The 20,267-nt window shown below is 42.1% G+C and overlaps 1 protein-coding gene across 2 annotated transcripts in view; it reads left to right on the plus strand.

Annotated features, from left to right (window-relative positions):
- Positions 1 to 382: 382 nt before the first annotated feature.
- Positions 383 to 20,267, plus strand: part of CBX1 (chromobox 1) — a 29,494-nt gene continuing 9,609 nt past the window's right edge. The window contains exon 1 of one of the 2 annotated variants that reach the window (XM_043584180.1): positions 383 to 543. The gene's annotated coding sequence lies outside the window, so the exon portion shown is untranslated. Of the gene's footprint in view, positions 544 to 8,712; positions 8,944 to 20,267 lie in introns of those variants that run through there. The other variant, XM_043584181.1, reaches the window with a different exon arrangement.

The raw sequence follows: 20,267 nt of genomic DNA on the forward strand, positions 1-20,267 counted from the left end.
CCCTGCAGGCCCGAGCTCTTAGTGGAGATTCCCGCTCCGGAGGCGGCGCGCTCGCTCCGCCCAGTCCCCGGCCGGAGTCCCGGCCCCCTGAGACTCACTCGGGACACTGGAGAGTGGACGCGGGTGAGGAGCGGTGAGTGGGCTCTGACGGCCAGTCCAGAGCCGTGTCCCGCTCGTCGTCGTCGTCAGGCCCAGCCAATCAGCGGCCAGGGGGCGTCATTAAAGGTCCGAAAGAGGGTCCCCGGACCGGGAGGTGTGAGGAGGTCGTCGCCTTCATTTCTGTCGGGCCGAGGGCCATCTGGAGTGTGGGAGGGTCGGGGAAGAAAACGCCCACATTCCTGGAATGTCTCAAAGTCCCGAGAGCTTCCCCATTTGAACCCACTGGGTTGCAGTTCCCCCGCGGAGTTATCAAGGGCGGGCGAACCCACTGACCAACTCACGTTGGTAAAGCCAGGGATTGTCAGACCGAAAACCGAACTGAGATGGCCCAGCAAACACCCGTTTGACTCGCGGAAACAAGCCCAAAGAAGAATCGCGCAGCTGGTTAGTAAAAAAGAAAATACGTTGGATATCATGATTTTTTTATGTTGTTGAAACGTCTGTTAACAACCTGTTTAAAGGTAATTTTTGCAAAGATAATAGTGTCAAGGAAAAAGGGTCACAAAATACAAGCTCTGGCTTTAGACGGCCTTGGTGCAATACCCAGCACTACACTGGACTGTGGGGGCTTAACCTGATCCTAAATCTTTTTAAGTCTTAGTCTCCTCATCTGTAGAATGGAGGTTATGCACAAACCTCAGAAAAGCTTTTCTCAAACATTTAGTCTCAGGATCCCTTTACATTTTTTTTTTTTTTTTTTTTAGTAAAGTGTACGCCCAACGTGGGGTTCCAATTCACGACCCCAAGATCAAGAGTCCCATGTCCTGAGGACTGAACCAGCCAGGCACCCCAACATTCTTCAAAATTGGTTAAGAGTGTTTGTTTATGTGGGATATTCACTGGATTAGAAATTAAAATTGAGAAATTTAAGAACATTATTAATTCACCTAAAATAATAATAAACCAATACATGTTAATATGTTTTATGAAATATAACTACACTTCCCCCCCCCAAAATTAGTAGAGTGTCATTGCATTACAATTTTGCAAATCTCTTTAACGTCTGGCATAATAGAAGACAGCTGGATTCCCATATTTCCTCCCCATTTTCTCTGATTTGCTATGTTATTTTGGTCTAGGAAATGAAGAAACTCCAGTCTCTCACAGATACATAGTTAGAAAAGGAAGGAGTATTTTTAGCCTTCTCCAATAACTGTGGATACTAGCAAAACTCAACAAACGGTAATTTCTTAAAGATTAATTGCAATGGGGAATCTGAAACCACTCAGAAAATATTGGTTTACTGAATTATGCAGATCTTCCAAATATTGATGCATTTCACTACTCAACATTAAAAAAAATCGCATGCATTATAATCATTGATCTCATCACAAAAATCTTGGAAAGCTGTCAAGCTCACTTTGGTGGATACCAAGCACCTTTTCCAAAATTACCATTTTTTCTTGAAAGCTCAAATTTTATCATGGACAAAAGTACTTTAAGTCACTTTTCTTTCATGTGCCAGGCTCATTCCATTCAAATATGCAAGTCTGAATAACTATAGTTTCCCTGTCATTCTTTCAAGCAAAACTTGTGTCCTAAATTTTTTTTAGTGTGTATTTATTTATTTTTGAGAGAGAGAGACAGAGCACAAGCAGGGGAGGAGCAGAGAGAGAGGGAGACACAGAATTGGAACCGGTCCCTAGCTGTCAGGACAGAGCCCGACGCGGGGCTCAAACTCAAACCCGTGCGATCATGACCTGAACCGAAACCTGACGCTCAACCGACTGAGCCACCCAGGTGCCCCACAAAACTTGTGTTCTAAAGTCCATGTCCGTACCGTCCTGAACACTCCCGATCTTGGAAACTAGCAGGGTAAGCCCTGGTTAGTACTTAGATGGGAAAAAATGGTGTTCTATGGGGGGGAAAAAAAAGCTCATTCAGTTCACACATCTCAATCACACAACCATATACTTCAGTAAGTGGCAGAAGGGTTTTATGTAAAACTCCCATTTCATTACACAGGACATTTAAAAGATACATACTCCAGAAGAGAGATTTCACAAAATTAATTATTTGTACTGTTTCGTAGTTTAAGTGAAAGTGGTTTTTCTTTTTTTAAGATTTTTAAGTAAACCGTATGCCTAACAGGGGGCTCAAATTTATAACCCTGGGATCAAGAGTCCCATGCTCTACTGAATGAGCCAGAGTAAACCAGCCAGGCACCCTGAAAGTGGCTTTTTTTTTTAATTTTTGAAAATGGCTTCTTAATTATTTTATTGCATAGGTGTGGCAGAAGAGAATACCATGAGTCTAGCACCTTGATTCACACTAAGGTGCCAGCCATCTCACCTGCTGTTGTCTTTGCACCATTAGTGAAAATGTAAACACAGTGAAAAAGCAAATCATGTCTTCATATTATCATGAAAATAGTTCTGACCTTGCAGACTCCCTGTAATTCTCTTAGGCACTCCCAGAGTCTGTGGATTACACTTGGAGAACCGCAGAGTATATCTGCAGAATGTATCCATTCATTCATCAAATATTTATTAAGCCCTTTCTATGGGTCCGGACACTGCTGTAGGCATTATGAATAAAGCAGTGAGCCAAACAGGAAAACACCCTGACCTTATATTATAAGTAATATAAGGGCTTAGCATCATTGCCTCATATGTTACTCAATAAATGTCTTTATTTTTTTTCATTTTATTTTTTAAAGTTTATTTATTTTTATTTTTTTTTTTAACGTTTATTTATTTTTGAGACAGAGAGACAGAGCATGAATGGGGGAGGGTCAGAGAGAGGGAGACACAGAATCCGAAACAGGCTCCAGGCTCCAGGCTCCGAGCTGTCAGCACAGAGCTCGACGCGGGGCTCGAACTCACAGACCGTGAGATCATGACCTGAGCCGAAGTCGGCCGCCTAACTGACTGAGCCACCCAGGCGCCCCAAAGTTTATTTATTTTAAGAGAGAGAGAAAGTGCATGTGTCTCGTGAGTAGAGGAGGGGCAGAGACAGAGAGAGAGAGAATCCCAAGCAAGCTCCACACGCTGTCAGCACTGAGTCCAACTCCCAACTCGGGGCTCGAACCCACAAACTGTGAAATTATGACCTGAGCCCAAACCAAGGTCGAATGCTTAACCGACTGAGCCACCCAGGTGCCCCTCAATAAATGTTTTTAAGTAAATTTATTAGTGGGCACCTGGGTGGCTCAGTCGCTGAAATGTCCGACTTCAGCTCAGGTCATGATCTCACGGTCTGTCTCTTTGAACCCCGCATCGGGCTTTGTGCTGACAGCTCAGAGCCTGAAGCCTGCTTGGGGTTCTGTGTCTCCCTCTCTCTCTCTGCCCCTCCCCTGCTTGCGTGCTCTCTCTCTCAAAAATAAACATTAAAAAAAAATTTAATAAATAAATGAATATTAAACAATAATTTATTAAACAATTTGAATGTAATAAGGTTTCATAGTGCCATATCTTATGTTTTATTGACCTTATTTTTTCAACTGTAATTTCTAACACTTGATAATGGGGCCAATCTTTATTATACCTAAAATGCTAGTACTTCTTCAGGCAGTTAGCACTTTGCATGAGAAAATCAATCAATGTCAAGGCTACAGGTGCAAGATTTGAGAAGTATAGGTTTTAACTAGAGTCCAGTAACTACCAGGAAGTCACGTGAGAATCACACTGACCAGGGGAGGTAAGAAAGACAGATAGCTCTCAAGTATATTTGCCTTTTAAAAGAGAGTCCTTGTTAGCCCCAAATGACTAAATCCTTAACAATAGAATTTCAAGTAGTAGTTAAAATGAAACAAAGACTCTCACACCCATTAGGAGATGACTACTATCAAAGAAACAGAAAAAGACAAGTAATGTGGGGATGTGGACAAATTGGAGCCTTTGTGCACTGTTGGAGGGAATGTGAAGTAGTACAGCCGCGGTGGAAAAGTTTGGCAGTTCCTCAAAAAATTAAAACCATATGATCCAGGAATTCCACTTCTGGAATTGAAGAAGGGTTCGACGAGCCAAAAACGGATCCAAGATGGAGTCACTCGTGCTAAGCGCGTGTCAACAAACCAAGACTTAAAATCTAACCTAATTTCGGTTTCAGCCCCTCCCAGGAATGTACTCTTAACTGGTCAGGCTAGTGAGGTAACCTTGTGGGCACCAGTGAGGCAATCTGCCTGAAAGACCCTCCCGTCTCCCAAAGAAAGATAGGTAATCTAATTTTTCCTCATCCCTGCCAACCTTCTGTCTATAAAAGCTTTCCATCTGGGGTCACCTGGCTGGCTCAGTCAGTAGAACATATGACTGTTGATCTCAGGATTGTGAGTTGGAGCCCCGTGTTGGGCGTAGAGATTTAAAAAAAAAACAAGGCTTCTAGCGGCGCCTGGATGGCTCAGTCCGTTAAGCGTCCAATTTTGGCTCAAGTCATGATCTCACTTTGTGAGTTCGAGTCCCACATCAGGCTCTGTGCTGACAGCTCAGAACCTGGAGCCTGCTTCAGATTCTATCTTCCTCTCTCTCTGCCCCTCCCCCGCTTGTACTCTTTCTGTGTCTCTCAAAAATGAATAAAAACATTAAAAAAATTTTTTAAAGCGTTCTATTTTGTATGCTCAGCCCCTTTCTACTTGCTAGATGGGATGCTGCCCGATTCATAATCATTGAATAAAGCCAATTTAATGTTTAAATTTTCTTAGTTGAATTTTGTCTTTTAACACCCAGAAGAATTAAAAGCAGCTTCTCAAAAAGATACTTGTAGCCCATGTTCCGAGCAGCATTATTTTTTTCAATGTTTTTTTTTAATGTTTATTACTTTGAGAGGGAGAGAGAGAGAGAGAGAGAGAGAGAGAGAGAGAGAGAGAGAGAGACAGCGTGAGCAGGGGAGGGGCAGAGAGAGGGAGACACAGAATCCGAAGCAGGTCCAGACTCTGAGCTGTCAGCACAGAGCTGGATTTGGGGCTCAAACTCCCAGACCACAAGATCATGATCTGAGCTGAGGTCTGAGTTGAAGTCAGACACTTAACCGACTGAGCCACCCAGGCGCCCCAGAGCAACATTATTTATAAGAGCTAAAACGCAGAAGTAACCCAAAGGGCCAATAATGGATGAATGGATAAACAGAATGTGATATATACATACAAAGGGATATTCTTCAGCCTCAAAAAAAAGGGGGGGTTCTGACACACGCTGCAACATTTGAACCTTGAGAACATTACACTAAATGAAATAAGCCAGTCACAAAAAGACAAATACTGTGCGATTCCCCTTATATGAGATTCTTAGAGTAGTCCAAATCTTAGAAAGTAGAATAATGGCTGCCAGAGGTTAGGAAGAGGAGGAATGGTGAGTTTTTGTTTAATGGGTATAGAGTTTCAGTCTTTAAGATGAAAAGAGTTCTGGAGATGGATGATGATGATGGTTGCACTGCATTATGAATGCATTTAATACCACTGAATTGTACACTTAAAAATGGTTAAGATGGGGGGGGGGTGTTCCTGGTTGACTCAGAACGCTGAGCGTTGGACTTTTGATTTTGGGTCAGGTCATGATCCCAGGGCTGTGGTGATCGAGCCCTGCCTCCAGCTCTGTGCTGAGTGTGAAGCTTCTTTCTCTCTGCCCACATCCGTCTCCCCCACTAGCACTGTCTTTAAAATAAAGTTTTCTAATGGTTAAGATGGTAAATTTTATGTTGTGTATATTTTACCATCATTTTAAAAATTGGGGGAAAATGAAATAAAGAATTTCAGACAGTGGGGAAGAAAATATTTCAAAAGTTCTGTACTGGGGCACCTGGGTGGCTCAGTCGGTTAAGCGTCCGACTTCAGCTCAGGTCATGATCTCACAGTCCATGAGTTCGAGCCCCGCGTCGGGTTCTGTGCTGACAGCTCAGAGCTTGGAGCCTACTTCGCATTCTGTGACTCCTCTCTCTGCCCCTCTGCCTCTCACGCTCTATCTCTCTCTCAAAAATAAATAAACGTTTAAAAAAACATTAAAAAAAAAAGTTCTGTACTTCCCCCACTCCTTAAATCACATGAGAAGCAACTATGTGCTGTACCTAAAATAGCCTACTGTTTATTAGTGCCAGTATATACAGGCATTCCCTTTATACATTACAGTCCATCCCACAGAAATGCTGCAAGGTAGGTCTTAGGTAATGTTTCCATGTTTCAGATTTCTCTGTTGGCTGAGGCTCAGAGAAGTTAAGGAGCTTGTTCAAAGTTACGCAGCAGGCAAAAAGTAGAGACAGAACTAAATCCAGTTCAGCCTGATTCCAAGTCCTTGTTCTTTTTTGCAGCATCAGACTTCCTCTCTTCCCCACATTCCTTGAGATTTTAGGAACTTCATGTGAGAGACACATTTCCTGTGGGCATGAGCAATGTGACTTCAAATGTTGTCTTGAGCACGATTACTATGACTGAGTTGCTGTTACCCTTAGAAGGAAAAGAAACTCTGAGGGTCTGAATAACTTAAAATGCCACCATTCTTATGAGAAGAGAAAAGAACTAAACCCATTTGATCCTAAAAGATTTTCAAAAAAGATACTGTTACGGAGAAACATTAGGCTTGAGAGTTTGACATTCATCCCTGGCAGAATTCCGGAATAGATCATTAACAAGAGAGCTCTGAGTTGATTGCAGATTCACATAAACCAGTGGTGCTCTGCTACCTAAAAAGAAAAGGTACCTTTGACTCCCTTAATTCAAGAATGGTGTAGAACAGCTGTGCAGTGATGATTCCCCCTATTTTGAAATACCCATATCAAGAGCCAGGATTTAATAACAAACTAGATATGGTAGACCCAAAACTGTTTTCCTATGATGCACCGTTTAAGAAAATGGCGATATTTAGCCTGGAAAAGTAAGACCTTGGGGCGGGGGGGGAGACATAAAGGCTGAATGTCAATATTAGAAGGAATATGAAAGAGGAATTACGTTTACCGAACAGAACTGTGTACAGCCACACACCCAGAACTAGGCGGAGTAGGTGGTATTTCCATGGGAAAGCCGAATTCAGCTCAATATGAGGAATTCGGGATGGCAGCATTTCACGTAGACAGAATTATAGTTTGGGAGTTAGACATGACATCAAATTGCAATCCCACCACTTTCTTGATGAATGCCATTAGTCAGATTCTACAACTTTTCCGTAAAATGGAAATAGTACTTCCCACCTCCCAGCGTTGCTTAGGATTAAATAACATTAATCAAGACCTTAAGAGAATTCCCAGTGCTGGGGTAAGCACTCAATAATATGTAGCTTATATTATTAGAATTAATCTTTTCATCATTAAAGTTATTACACACGGAACAGGACACTTTAGGAGGGAGTAAGTAGCTGAATTTTTGCCTCTTCATAGACACCCAACCCAAGGTCTCAGGAAGAATTGCCCTCTTCCCTGTGCTCCCACAGCGGTCTTAGCAAAAGTATTATGATATTGCTGAGCTGGGTTTCTTACATGACAATTCTCCAGAGCCCTGCACAGTGCCTGGCTCAGCAAAACTGTTATATACACACAGGCTCCCGCATTCTGAAGTGGAGTACAATAGACTGGTTGCCTTTCCTCTTCACCTCTGATTAGGAGGATATGTGAATATTCAGAGTAAAGAAGGAAAAAAAAAATCATCTTCTGGTAGTTCTATTCCTGATTTGATAGGGAAAAGAAGCACAAAAGAGTTAACAAACAAACAAATAAAAAAGCACAACCAACCAAAACCCCACAAATCTGATGTGAAGAGATGAAGGAAGGAAAGCTTGATCACCTGCCCTTTCTGTCAGGTAGGACATTTCATTAATTCACTTAATCATTTATTCAACAAATATTGCTTGACAACTGTATGCCAGGGACTGTACTGGGCATTGAGTATAGGGTGGTGAACAACACGAGGCGGCAAGGTTTCTGCCCTTACCGGAGGTTAGAAAACAGAAGACAGACATTAATGACAATAAAGTGGGGTAAACGTTATGGGAGACTGAATTTCCATATGAATAGAGTTGGGGACAGCGAGATAGTTGAAGTCAGAACTAAACAGTTTGTCTCGAAGAAGAATAATTGTGGTTTTTTGCCTTTCTCGGTGTCTTGGGAGGTGGCTGGGTGAGGAGTGCTCACGGAGATAAGGGGGTTCTGCACTAGAGCTCTGGCTTGGTGCAGTCAACGAAAAATTTCGAGAAGTTCTGGAGGCCCTGATGAGGAAACTACCTGGGGGACCTAACCTAGTCTAAAGAATCAGGCAAGACTTTGAAGGGGAAGTAATTTATAAACACTGAGAAGTAGGAGCCTTACAGAGATTTGGGGCAGAAATTGAGGATTACAGAGATTACTGGCGATTTAAGGTCTGGTGAGAAACCTCTTTAGATTCAAAAATGTCAAGGATTCACGTGAACTGTCCAGAAGTGGTTGGTTTTTCGTACCAAGCATCATGGGGCTCGCTCGTAAAACCATACGTTCTATTTCTCTAGGTCGCAACGTTCTAAACTAGAGCTTCTCCGGCGCTTGTTAAAAAACTAAAACTCCCCGAACCCCGCGCACACTCCGCGGGGCGGTGTAGCACGCGCGCAGTACTTTGGGTCTTGTAGTCTGGGATGGACTCCGAGTCCCATAGTACTGTGCGGAGGGTCGTCGCGCCTGCGCAGTGTGGGCGGCGGGTAGCGCCGAGTGCGAGGCTCTTTTGTTCGTCCGAGGGGAGGGCCGTTGGCCGGGGCCTGCGGTACGCCGCTTCAGTGAGGGGCTCGACTGCGGCCACCGGCTTGTTGCTTTTCTGGGCGCCACTCCCCCGGCCGGCCCGACGCGACGCGCCATTAGCGCGGCACCGATTCCTCTCGGGCTCTTTGGCGCTGCTCTGAGGTGAAGAGCCCGCTAAAGGAGGGGAAGCGGGGAGCGGGGGGGAGGTGCGCGGCGGCGGTGGCGGCGGCGGTGGCGGCGGCGGTAGCGGTAGCCCGGGGTGAGGGGCCGCGCTTGCGGCCGAGGTCGGGAGCTAGGAACGCGCCGGGTCCGGAGCCCTTCCCGCGCGAAGCTCTCCGCCGGGTGCGGGGGTCGGGCGCCGGGCGCCGAGCGCGAGAAGGATGGAGAGGGCGGGGCGGGCGGCGTATCCTGAGCTGGAGATAGAAGCGATTCGGGGTGGGCCGAGCATTGGCGGGTCTCTCCTCAGGGCCTGGGTAGACCAACAAGACAATGCTACGTGGTTGGGTGCGCGGCTGCTGGATTGGGCTGGGGAGCAAACACTTGAGTAAATTGGGAAGGGGACAGGCTGGGCAACCTTGATGATTGGACATGAGTGGAGAGGGTTGACGGCTGCGAGACCTTCGGTTTCGAACGCAGTCTGAGAATATCGGGTCTGGCTGGGGCAGTCAGAGGCATTTCGCTCGCTGGGCTAAGGAGAAGTAACTTCGAGGAAATTGGAGAGGGGGCTGGGCAGCCCAAGGTGTGCTTCTTGGGGAGATCATCTGCTGGATAACCTGGAGTGGGGGCTAGGAGAGGGAGGGGCGGTGAGGTGCCTGGCTTGGATCTGGAAGGGGAGGAGCTGTTAGGGTAAATAGGGCGGAGGCCCCGGGAGTATTTCAGTTAGGTGTGAAAGGGGCCGCCTTGCTTCCCGATGGGTCCTCCTCACGCGATGGGGAGGCTGTTAAAAAGAATGTGTGCAGAAAGGATGAAAACAAGATTTCTCCTCTTTTCTAGGCTTTCAGCTATGTTTACTCTTTGATTCCTTTCAGGGAGTTAATATACCAAGTGTAGCGCTTCTGCTTTGATTTCTCGATTAGTTCCGTAAGTTTTTATCTGGGATCGTTACTGGTCGCAAAGGGCAGTGAAATCATAGAAATGTGTAGATGAGTTCACATGTAAGGAATTAAGTTAGTGAGAGAGAGTGTGAAATGATGTGGGAAGTGGGGAGACAAAGAGGAAAAGTTTGTGAGATCGTGAGATTTGTTTCATAGGCTCTTGTGATTTTTAGCCAGCCTTTCTTTGTTGTTGGAAAATTTGAAACCAAAATGAGCAATACTTCTTCAGAGCTTCAAAGAAGATTTTTCATGGACGGCTTTATTTGCGGACTTGTATTGGTTTAACTCAATTGAGGTGGAGTTTACAAAAGGTCGGTTGTACTGGAAACTCTGGTCAGGGGTAAGGTAGCCTCCTCAGTTGTATTAAGAATCATGCTACCAGTTTAGAATAGCTCTGAAAAGGTCCAGTGTTTTGGAATAGAAGCATGAATACATTTGGAAAATTAGTACCTGTGTTCCTCTAGGTGCTTGCAGACATTTATATTGTAAGTAGTATTGTTAAAGGGCAACTTGTTGGAACTGGTAGCACCTTACTAAAGCTTTAGGGCAGGTTCAGGGTCTTCATTTCCGATTTTCCTTTTGGTGCCATTTTTCTTCATTGGCTGCTGTAGCCTGAATTGTTTTTCATTAAAGATGTAAATAGTGTGTAGCCTGGTGCTTCTAGCTTCTTGATTGAAAGGGACCAAGTAAGAATACCTTAGACTTCTGCATTTTTGACTGGAAGATACTGGTAATTGTCTAACCAAACCTCTAAAAAGAAGCTACCGTTACATAAGAGCACTTGGGCTGATTCATTTGGAAGAGCATGTGACTTTTGATCTTAGGGTCGTGAGTTTGAACCCCGCACTGGGTGTAGAGATTACTTAAAAACAAGTAAATAAGCTTAAAAAAATAAAAAGCAACTATTATATCTTGTGCCCATGTTAGGGACCAGGAAAGTGTTTCTTTTTCACTTCATACCGTTTAAAAAGAATTGATTCACTTTTGTCATTCTCTAGTAGTTTATCCATCAGAATCTCACCTGTTTTATATACTATCTCTGGTAGTATAACGGATTTTGCATTAGGCTTGATAGATTTTCACTTCATAGGTTATTTCTCTGAAGAGTTTTTGGAACAAAATGCTAATGGCTAGTATGTGGGCTCACATAGAATGGGGCTATGCTTCTTGTTCACCTAAATGTAGGTAGTTTAGATTGTTGAGTATATGGCTTTGAGATCCTTTCTTAGAATTCCATGTGTTAGAATGAATTAATGTGCATTTATATAATTAGTTTTCCTGTCTTTGATCAATAACATTGGGCAGAGTGTAACTGTTGTCCTTGGCATGTTTGTCTTAACAGTTAATTTTTTTTTTTAAGTTTTATTTATTTTGAGAGAGAGAATCCCTAACAGGCTCTGCATTAGCATAGAGCCCGACTTGGGGCTTGAACTCATGAACCGTGAGATCATGACCTGAACCAAAATGGAGAGTCGGATACTTAACCAACTAAGCCACCCAGGCGCCCCTGTCTTATTAGTTTTTATATACTCAGCTTGGTGTGCAGATTGTGCAAGTGACCATTTTAAATACCTTAGGTGAGGACCTGGAGAGGCCCCAGGTTCTGGATTTTAACAGCAAGCTATATAATTTGAATATTTTGTTTTAGAAGTATCTTGAAAAATCTTTTGGGGTCTTTGCATAAATTTAAATAAATAGTATTTCCAGGGGCACCTGGATGGCTCATTCGGTTAAGCCTCCAACTCTTGGTTTCAACTCAGGTCATGATCTGAGTTTGAGCCCCACATCGGGCTCTGCACTGATAGTGCAGCTTGGCATTCTGCTTGGATTCTCTCTCTGCTCCTCCCCCACTCAAGCTCGCTCTCTCTCTAAATAAACAAACAAACTTAAAAACAATTGTATTTCCAGATAGTAATGTCTACTGAAAAAGTGAATAGCCTCTCCCAAAATTGGAAAAGTTATTCAAATATGGGCAAAATTCAGATCATGTTAGTATTTGAATTGAATAATTTGTGTTAAATCTTTACTGCTTTCAGCTTTTATGATTTTTTGTAAAGTTTATTTATTTACTTAGAGAGAGAAAGAAACTGTGTGCACACGAGCAGGGGAGCAGAAAAGAGAATCCCAAGCAGGCTCCAGACTGCCAGCATGGACATCAATTCAGGGCTCATTCCCAGGAACCACGAGATCATGACGTGAGCCGAAATCAAGAGTTGGACACTCAACTGACTGAGCCACCCAGGCGCCCACTTTTACGATTTGCTGACCAAGGGGGGGGTAACCTAATTTGTCTGTGAAATTGTGCCTTTCTCTTTAATAGTAGCTAACACATTGAGAGCCTAACAGAACTGTGGTATTTGAGAGGTTAGTGTCAAAGATCTGGTTTTGTTTTGTTATCTGTGAATGCTTTGGTCTCTGCTTTTAGTTCCAACTTAGCCAGGACTCCTGCGTGGCTCAGTCGGTTGAACAGAGCCTGCTTGGGATTCTCTCTCTCTGTCCCTCCCCCCTCCAAAATAAATAAATAAACTTAAAAAAAAATTTCCAACTTAGCTGTAATTCTAGTCCAGCTTTCTAATTTTATTTCATCTTAAACTAAAAGACTTGCCAGTTATCACTGTGTCCTACTAATATTTGCATATCCCTGTGGCCTCTTAACCCAAAGCTGTATCTGTAGTTTCATCCCCATCAGCATCCTGAAAGGGGATAGCCAACTTTCTGATAGAGCTCAGATAAAATTTTAATTTGATTAGCACACCAGTATTCTAGTCCTCGATCCTGGAATTCAAGGGCAGCTATTCCTTTAAAAATGAAACTCCTGCTACTGGGTTTGTGGCACAAGTTGTTTTCTGCTCAGTAAAGTTTTCCATCTGGAAAGCATTTACCTCCCAAACAGTCATAGCTAACAAACAGACTAACAGCAGTTTAGAAACATGAGTCAGGAGGACTACAAATTGAGTATATACTACACATGCCTTCACCTGCCTTTTAATGACTGGTATGTAGTTGCTAATGCTCAGCAAAGGTGTACTTCTTTCTTGTTTTCCATTTTGGGGTTGCAGATCAGATTTTACTGATTATTCCCTAAAATGCTGGCAGCTTTAGACTTCTCTTCCCTGTTTTGGCATCTGAGACATATATCCTTCCTGCCCATTCAGGGTTCAACATGTTACACAGGGCCCAGACCTATCTTTGATTGAGTGTCTGAATAAAAACAGAAAGAGAGGTGCCTGTGTGGCTCGGTTGAGCATCCGACTCTTGATTGTGGCTCAGGTCATGAGCCCAGTGTTGTGGGATGCTCAGCATGGAGCCTGCTTAGGATTTTCTCTCTCTCTCCCTCTCTCCTCCCATCCTGTCCTCCCCTTGTCACGGCTCTGTCTAAATTTTTTTAAAATATTACAAAAAATAGAAACAATGGAAACTGAGAAAAAAAGAAACAGTGGTTGGCTAGGTTGAGTAGGCTTCATGGAAGTAGGGTTGTTTAAGCCCTATCTTTAAGGATGGGTAGGATTTTGACTGCTGGTGTTGGGCAGGAGCACTTAATAATGAGCAAAGCCTTTTGTGGAGACGGTGTGCAGTTTATAGTTTTGACAGGAGTGTAGGTTTTGTGGGGAGTAGAAGTACGGAATGGTTGGAATGAAAGGGTGTTAGGTGTTGCGCTGAGGAGTTTGGTCTTTGTTTTAAGGAGAAGGGGCCTTGTAGAAAATTTTTTAGTGGTTACCTTTACTATTTAGTCTACTCTGCCCAAACTGGTTTACACACCATCTACCTCAGACATACCTCATTACTTTTGTTCACCACCGTTCCTTAAGCCAAATTGCCCTCCTCAATCCACCTTTTCAAATACTCTTGGAGCTTGGCTTCAATCCCAACTTTTTAAACTCTTTCCTGATCACCCTAGTCATTCATTCTTCCAAGCCTCTGGTGCTTTTGTGGCTACTTATTTTTGCTTAATTTTCTTTTGCTAATTATTATATACTCTTACATTTCTCTTGTTGAAATGAAGTTCAACTTGCATTGTTTTCTTGTATTTATATTTCAGGCCTGGCTCTGGGGACTTTGGGAAATTTTCTTTGCTTCATAAGCCTCAGTTTTCTCATTTGTGAAGTGGGTTTAATAGAGTTGATGTGAGGATTGAATGCCTTTATATGCATTGTTTTAAGTATTCAGTAAATTTTAGCTGTTATTATGTTGTTATTACTCACCACTAAGGGATTCTCAAAAGCCTGTGATTCTTGTGTGTCTGCATATCCCACTGGCCTGAACAAATAGCTCCATTTGCCTGGGTCTCAGAGGGTTCCTGCAATGTGGACCTCTCAGTGCTTTCGCCAGTGAGTTGGTCACCCTATATTCCACTCTGGCTTTTAGTAAATTGTTATTGGTTTTATTTTATTTAATTTTATTTATTTTTTAATAGATAGTGTTAAATGCTGGGAGAGTTGTAGTTAGAAACTTTTATAGCTATTAATGCCTAGGTCTTAAACCTAAGCTAGAAGCAAAAGAGGCAATAGGAGAATAATGGAAAAAGGGGCTAGATGAGAGAAGGAGTGATGTGGGGAGTGATATGCACAGTAATTACCTCATCCTTACTGGCCATTTCCTCAGCCTCTCTTTCTAACTGACCACATTTCTGTTCCTCAGATAAAGCAACCTCTTCTCACTTTAGGACTAGAACCAACTATTCCCTACACATGGTGTGTTTTTCTGAGTTTTGCTGAGTTGCCTCCTTTATAGCAATTATCACAATATCTTCTTGCTTATTGTCCGTGCCCTCCTCTGCCTGCACATGCATGTATTCACACACCCCCCACTCATGCTCACTCATGGCACTCGTCCACATTAGAAAATAAATTCTAAATGTTTGAACAAATATCTGGGCATTGTGGCCCAGTCAGTATAACACATAAAATTAACTATCACAAGTATATGTGTACGTATATGTGTGTGTGCGTGTGTGTATGTGTATATACATATACATATATATATACACACACATACACATATATATACTTATATATGTGTGTGTATATATACACATATATATATGCACACGCACACACACATTCTAAGAGACCAGAGATTTTTGTCTTTGTTGCTCACCCCCTTTGTCTAGCACCTTACCCATAATGGGTACCAAAAAGATAATTGTTAAATGATGAATACTGTAGGAGGGTGTTCATAGGAAGAATTAACCTAAACCTAGCCTGAGGCTTCGGGAAAGCTCCTGAACAGGACATTTTAGGTAAGGGAATTGGTCAAATGAAAGAATGAGGCAAAGGGCAAGGTAATTGTGATTGGTAGGTTAGGTGTAGTGGTCTTCAGCTCAGATGCCCACACATAATGATATGAAGAGATCTGCATTTTATTTTTTTTAATGCTTATTCATTTTCAAGAGAGAGAGCGCGCGCATGTGCGAGTGGGGGAAAGGCAGAGAGAGAGAGAAAGGGAGACAGGATCTGAACCAGGCTCCAGGCTCTGAGCTGTCAGTGCAGAGCCCGATGTGGGGCTCAAACTCAGAAGACCTGAGCCGAAGTCGGACACTTAACCGACTGAGCCATCCAGGCATCCTGAAACCTGCATTTTAAATGAGGGGCTAGTGTTGAGAATAAATCTGGTCAAGAGTTACCCAAACAAGAGATGATGATGGCTTGCAAATAGGATGATAGTAGTAGTAAGGCTAGAAAAATGTATGAATTGAAAGATATTTAAGATACATACTCTGGGGCGCCTGGGTGGCGCAGTCGGTTAAGCGTCTGACTTCAGCCAGGTCACGATCTCGCGGTCCGTGAGTTCGAGCCCCGCGTCGGGCTCTGGGCTGATGGCTCAGAGCCTGGAGCCTGTTTCTGATTCTGTGTCTCCCTCTCTCTCTGCCCCTCCCCCGTTCATCCTCTGTCTCTCTCTGTCCCAAAAATAAATAAACGCTGAAAAAAAAATTAAAAAAAAAAAAGATACATACTCAATAGGATTTAATAAGAGGCTAGATATGGAAGATGAGTGGAATGAAATCAAAGATGATTGTCATTTTTGTCTTGAACTCAATAAATGTGCTATGAATACTTAGACCATTGTTCATTTAATTGGATGGCTGCCTTTTTAAAAAAGTTAGTATGTAAAAACAGTCTGTGGGGCATGTGGGCAGCTCAGTTGGTTAAACATCCGACTTTGGCTCAGGTTGTGATCTCTTGGTTTGTGGGTTCGAGCCCCACGTTGGGCCCTGTGCTGACAGCTCAGACCTGGAGCCTCCTTTGGATTGTGTGTGTGTCTCTCTCTCTTCCCCTCCCCTGCTTGTGCTCTGTCTCTATCTCTGTCTCTCTCGAAAATAAACATTAAAAAAAAAAAAAGAAACCTGAGCCTGAAATCTCAACTTTTAAAGTTTGTTATAAAACTTTACTATTTGGATCATCAAAACTGATTTTTGGTATTTACATTGATCTTCAGAAATCTTAAAATTATTTTCACAAATAAACCATTTTGTTGACATTTTCCATTGTATTTAGAACTTCCTTTCTCACCTCTCTCATCTGTCTTCATAGGAAGATAAATTCCTTTTGCCATTTTCTTGTATAGGCCAGATAAAAGGAAGAGCAGAAGAAATTCCTACACTTAAGATATATGAAATGTGATTTTTTCAGTCTCTGGCAGCTCTTCTGTCTTGGTTTTCTAGAAATGAGATCTTGGGTTTCTCTTTTTCGTAATTATTGGTTCCAGCCAGACCTGGGTCCTTCTTGAGTGTGTTCTGGAGTTGCTCTCTGGTTTTAAAAACTTAGCCATGAATTTCAGCTATACACAGGATGGAAATGCTGTTTTCTTATTGAGTCTTAATATTTTGGGCTTCAGAAAGCTATCTTTAAACTTGAAGCAGTAATCTAATGAAGTAGAACATATATGCAAATATATAAATAGATTTAATCCTAGAAGGTCATAAAAGCTCACCTCAAAGGCATCAATCCCATGAGGGTTGTTATACTATTTTGCTTATTAGGAAACTGAGCAAATATATATAACTACCTATAGGCATAAAGTTGTTTTGAGAGGTAGGGACAGGAAAGGGACTTTTCTGGTGCTCATACTAGCTTTCTTTTGGTGGAAGGAACTATATAAGGATCTTTCAAGCAGTGTTCTTCCAATTGCTAATACCAAAAAAAAAAAAAAAAATCTAGATTGAATGATGTTGAGTATGATACAGAGATCGTTTTGTTTTCATGAACATTGGTTAGTTTATTGTTCCAGTTAATTCTCAATTGGATGGAGAAAGTAAAATGTTCACCTGCCTTTTAGCTAACTCTGAGAATTGATTTATATCTGTAATAATGTGTGTAATTTCACCTGAGGAATGTAGTTTCTGCCAATCCTCTTCTAGCAATGGCTTTTATCCAAGGATATGCATCAAATCACCTAAGGAGCTTTTTATTTTATTTATTTATTTATTTATTTATTTTTAAGCAAACTACACCCAGCTTGAACTCATGACCCTAAGATCAAGAGTCATACAGATCTGCTAAGGAGGTTTTAAAGATGCAGATGCCATGTTCAAAGAACATTGTAATAATAGAAAATTGGCAACAACCCAAATTTTCATCACTTGGTAAATGGTTAGATATGATGTGTCCATACAATATGGAATACTATGCAGCTTGTTAAGAATGGAGATCTTTGGGGCACCTGGGTGGCGCTCAGTTGGTTGAGCATCTGACTTTGGCTCAGGTCAGGATCTTGCCGTTCATGGGTTCAAGCCCCATGTCAGGCTTTGCGCTGACAGCATAGAGCCTGCTTTGAATTCTCCAGTCTCCCTCTCTCTCTGCCCCTCCCCCACTAGCACTCAATCTCAAAACAAATAAACATTAAAAAAATTTTTTTAATGGAGATCTTTATGGAACAGTGTCAAAGATATAGTACATTTTATTAAAAGGCAAGTTGTAGAATTATAATATCTATTTTCACTTAATATATATCTGTGTTTATGTATAGAAACATAAACAGGCTAGGCCGCCTGGGTGGCTTAGTCCGATAAGCATCCAACTTCAGCTCAGGTCACGATCTTGCAATTCATGGGTTCGAGCCCCATGCCAGGCTCTGCACTGACAGCTCAGAGCCTGGAGCCTGCTTCAGATTCTGTGTCTCCCTCCCTGCCCCTCCCCCGCTCGTGCTCTGTCTCTCTCTCAAAAATAAATAAACACTAAAAAAAAACATAAATAGGCTGACAGGTTTTGGGCCAAGGAATTGTAATTTCCTACATTAAATATTTTTGTAATTGAATATGAATACATTATATTATGGTTAGTATGTGTGTATTATATATGTGTGTGTGTGTGTGTATATACACACACACACACACCGTACTTTCTATGTCATTGGATCTGGGTATCTGTATTTTTTAAACTCCGTAGGTCATTCTTATTCTTATGGGTGAAAACTCTCTATTCAAAGTCTGCTTTCCTATGAATTCTTCCTTAGTAGAGGTGGTCACCTCACCAGACCAACATTCTGAATGCTTTTTCTTAACATTTAGCTAAAAGCCCTACTGCTTTGGTTTCAGAGGTCTGTGGTTGTTACCTTGTACTGACACCTGGAATTTGATCTTTCAAGCTGGCAAGAAATCAGTACCAGCTACTCAAAAACAAAATAAAATGCCTTGTATCTGATACTATGCTGCCTTCTGCTTTCAAGTAGCATTGTTCCTGTTTTCTAGCTTCTAACTGCCTTAGTGGAGGATGTGTGGGTTTTTTTTCTCTTGAAAGAGCTATGAGTTCATGACTCTTGCTTCAGATTTACATCATTCCTGGATTCATCGGGACACTATAGATAAATTTTGGTTTCTTAAAATTGGCATTTTCTCCGTGCTGTCTTCAGCCTACTTGGTAGGTGTTTAACTTCACAAAATCTGCACCATCTAGCACTTGTTGATTTAAAAGATTCCAAAGACTTGCTGGGGCCCTAACAACCAATGCTTTGTTACTGCCTCCTGATTTAATTAACAATGAATACCTTTGTATTCCAATAACCAATTAGGAATCACTGGTTTTTTTAACAGCCATACCTTACAAGGTCTTTTTTTTTTTTCCCTCTTTTTTTTTTTAAATTTTATTTTTTATTTTTTAAAATTTACATCCAAATTAGTTAGCATATAGTACAACAGTGATTTCAGGAGTAGATTCCTTAATGCCCCTTACCCCCTTTAGCCCATCCCCCCCTCCCACACCCCCTCCAGTAACCCTCAGTTTGTTCTCCATATTTATGAGTCTCTTCTGTTTTGTCCCCCTCCCTGTTTTTATATTATTTTTGTTTCCCTTCTCTTATATTCATGTGTTTTGTCTCTTAAAGTCCTCATATGAGTGAAGTCATATTTTTGTCTTTCTCTGACTAATTTCACTTAGCATAATATCTTCCAGTTCCATCCACGTAGTTGCAAATGGCAAGATGTCATTCTTTTTGATTGCTGAATAATTACTCCATTGTATATATATACCACATTTTCTTTATCCATTCATCCATTGATGGACATTTGGGCTCTTTCCATACTTTGGCTATTGTTGATAGTGCTGCTATAAACATGGGGGGGGCACGTGTCCCTTCGAAACAGCATACCTGTATCCCTTGGATAAATGCCTAGTAGTGCAATTGCTGGGTCATAGGGTAGTTCTCTTTTTAGTTTTTTGAGGAACCTCCATACTGTTTTCCAGAGTGGCTGCACCAGCTTGCATTCCCAACAAGGTCTTTCAAAAGAAAATCATTATCAGTCACTTCCTTATTTACTGATGACAAACTGTAGGAAGGATCCACTTAAAGAGACCTCTGTCCTTTTCTTGTACAGGCCAAAGGAAAGACTTCCTACAGATGTGTGGCTAGCTCCTAGTTGTGTGTGTGCAGCAGGGCCCTTAGGTCACTCAGCCTTGCTGTCTTTACTGAGGTGCTTGCTCTGTTAATTATGTGACCTTAGGTGATTTATTTCTTGTAAATCTGTTATCTATGAGGTGTCGATAACATCTCAGTGGTTTGTTTCACGGGATGGTTTTGAAGGATCAAATGATGTAACGTGAGGTAGCACTTTGTAAACTCTAAAGTTCGATACAAGTGTATTATTTTTTTAGGCATCTTAAAATGTGGCAGACTCAGTAAATATTTAGATAAAAGTTATAGCAGCTTAGTTAACTCTAGTTTGTTGGGTTTTTTTTCTTTTTACTGTTGATTTTTGAGAGAGAGGGAGAGGTAAAGCATGGGGGAAGGGGCAGAGAGAGGAGGGGAGGGACAGAGGACCCAAAGTAAAGCGGGCTCTGTGCTGACAGCAGAGTCTGACGCAGGGATCAAACTCAAACCATGAGATCATGACCTGAGCTGAAGTCAGACGCTCAACCTACTGAGCCACCCAGGCACTCCAACTCTAGGTTTTTTATCTGC

The sequence above is a fragment of the Prionailurus bengalensis genome, chromosome E1 (genome assembly GCF_016509475.1).
Source record: "Prionailurus bengalensis isolate Pbe53 chromosome E1, Fcat_Pben_1.1_paternal_pri, whole genome shotgun sequence".
Classification (NCBI taxonomy): Eukaryota; Metazoa; Chordata; class Mammalia; order Carnivora; family Felidae; genus Prionailurus; species Prionailurus bengalensis.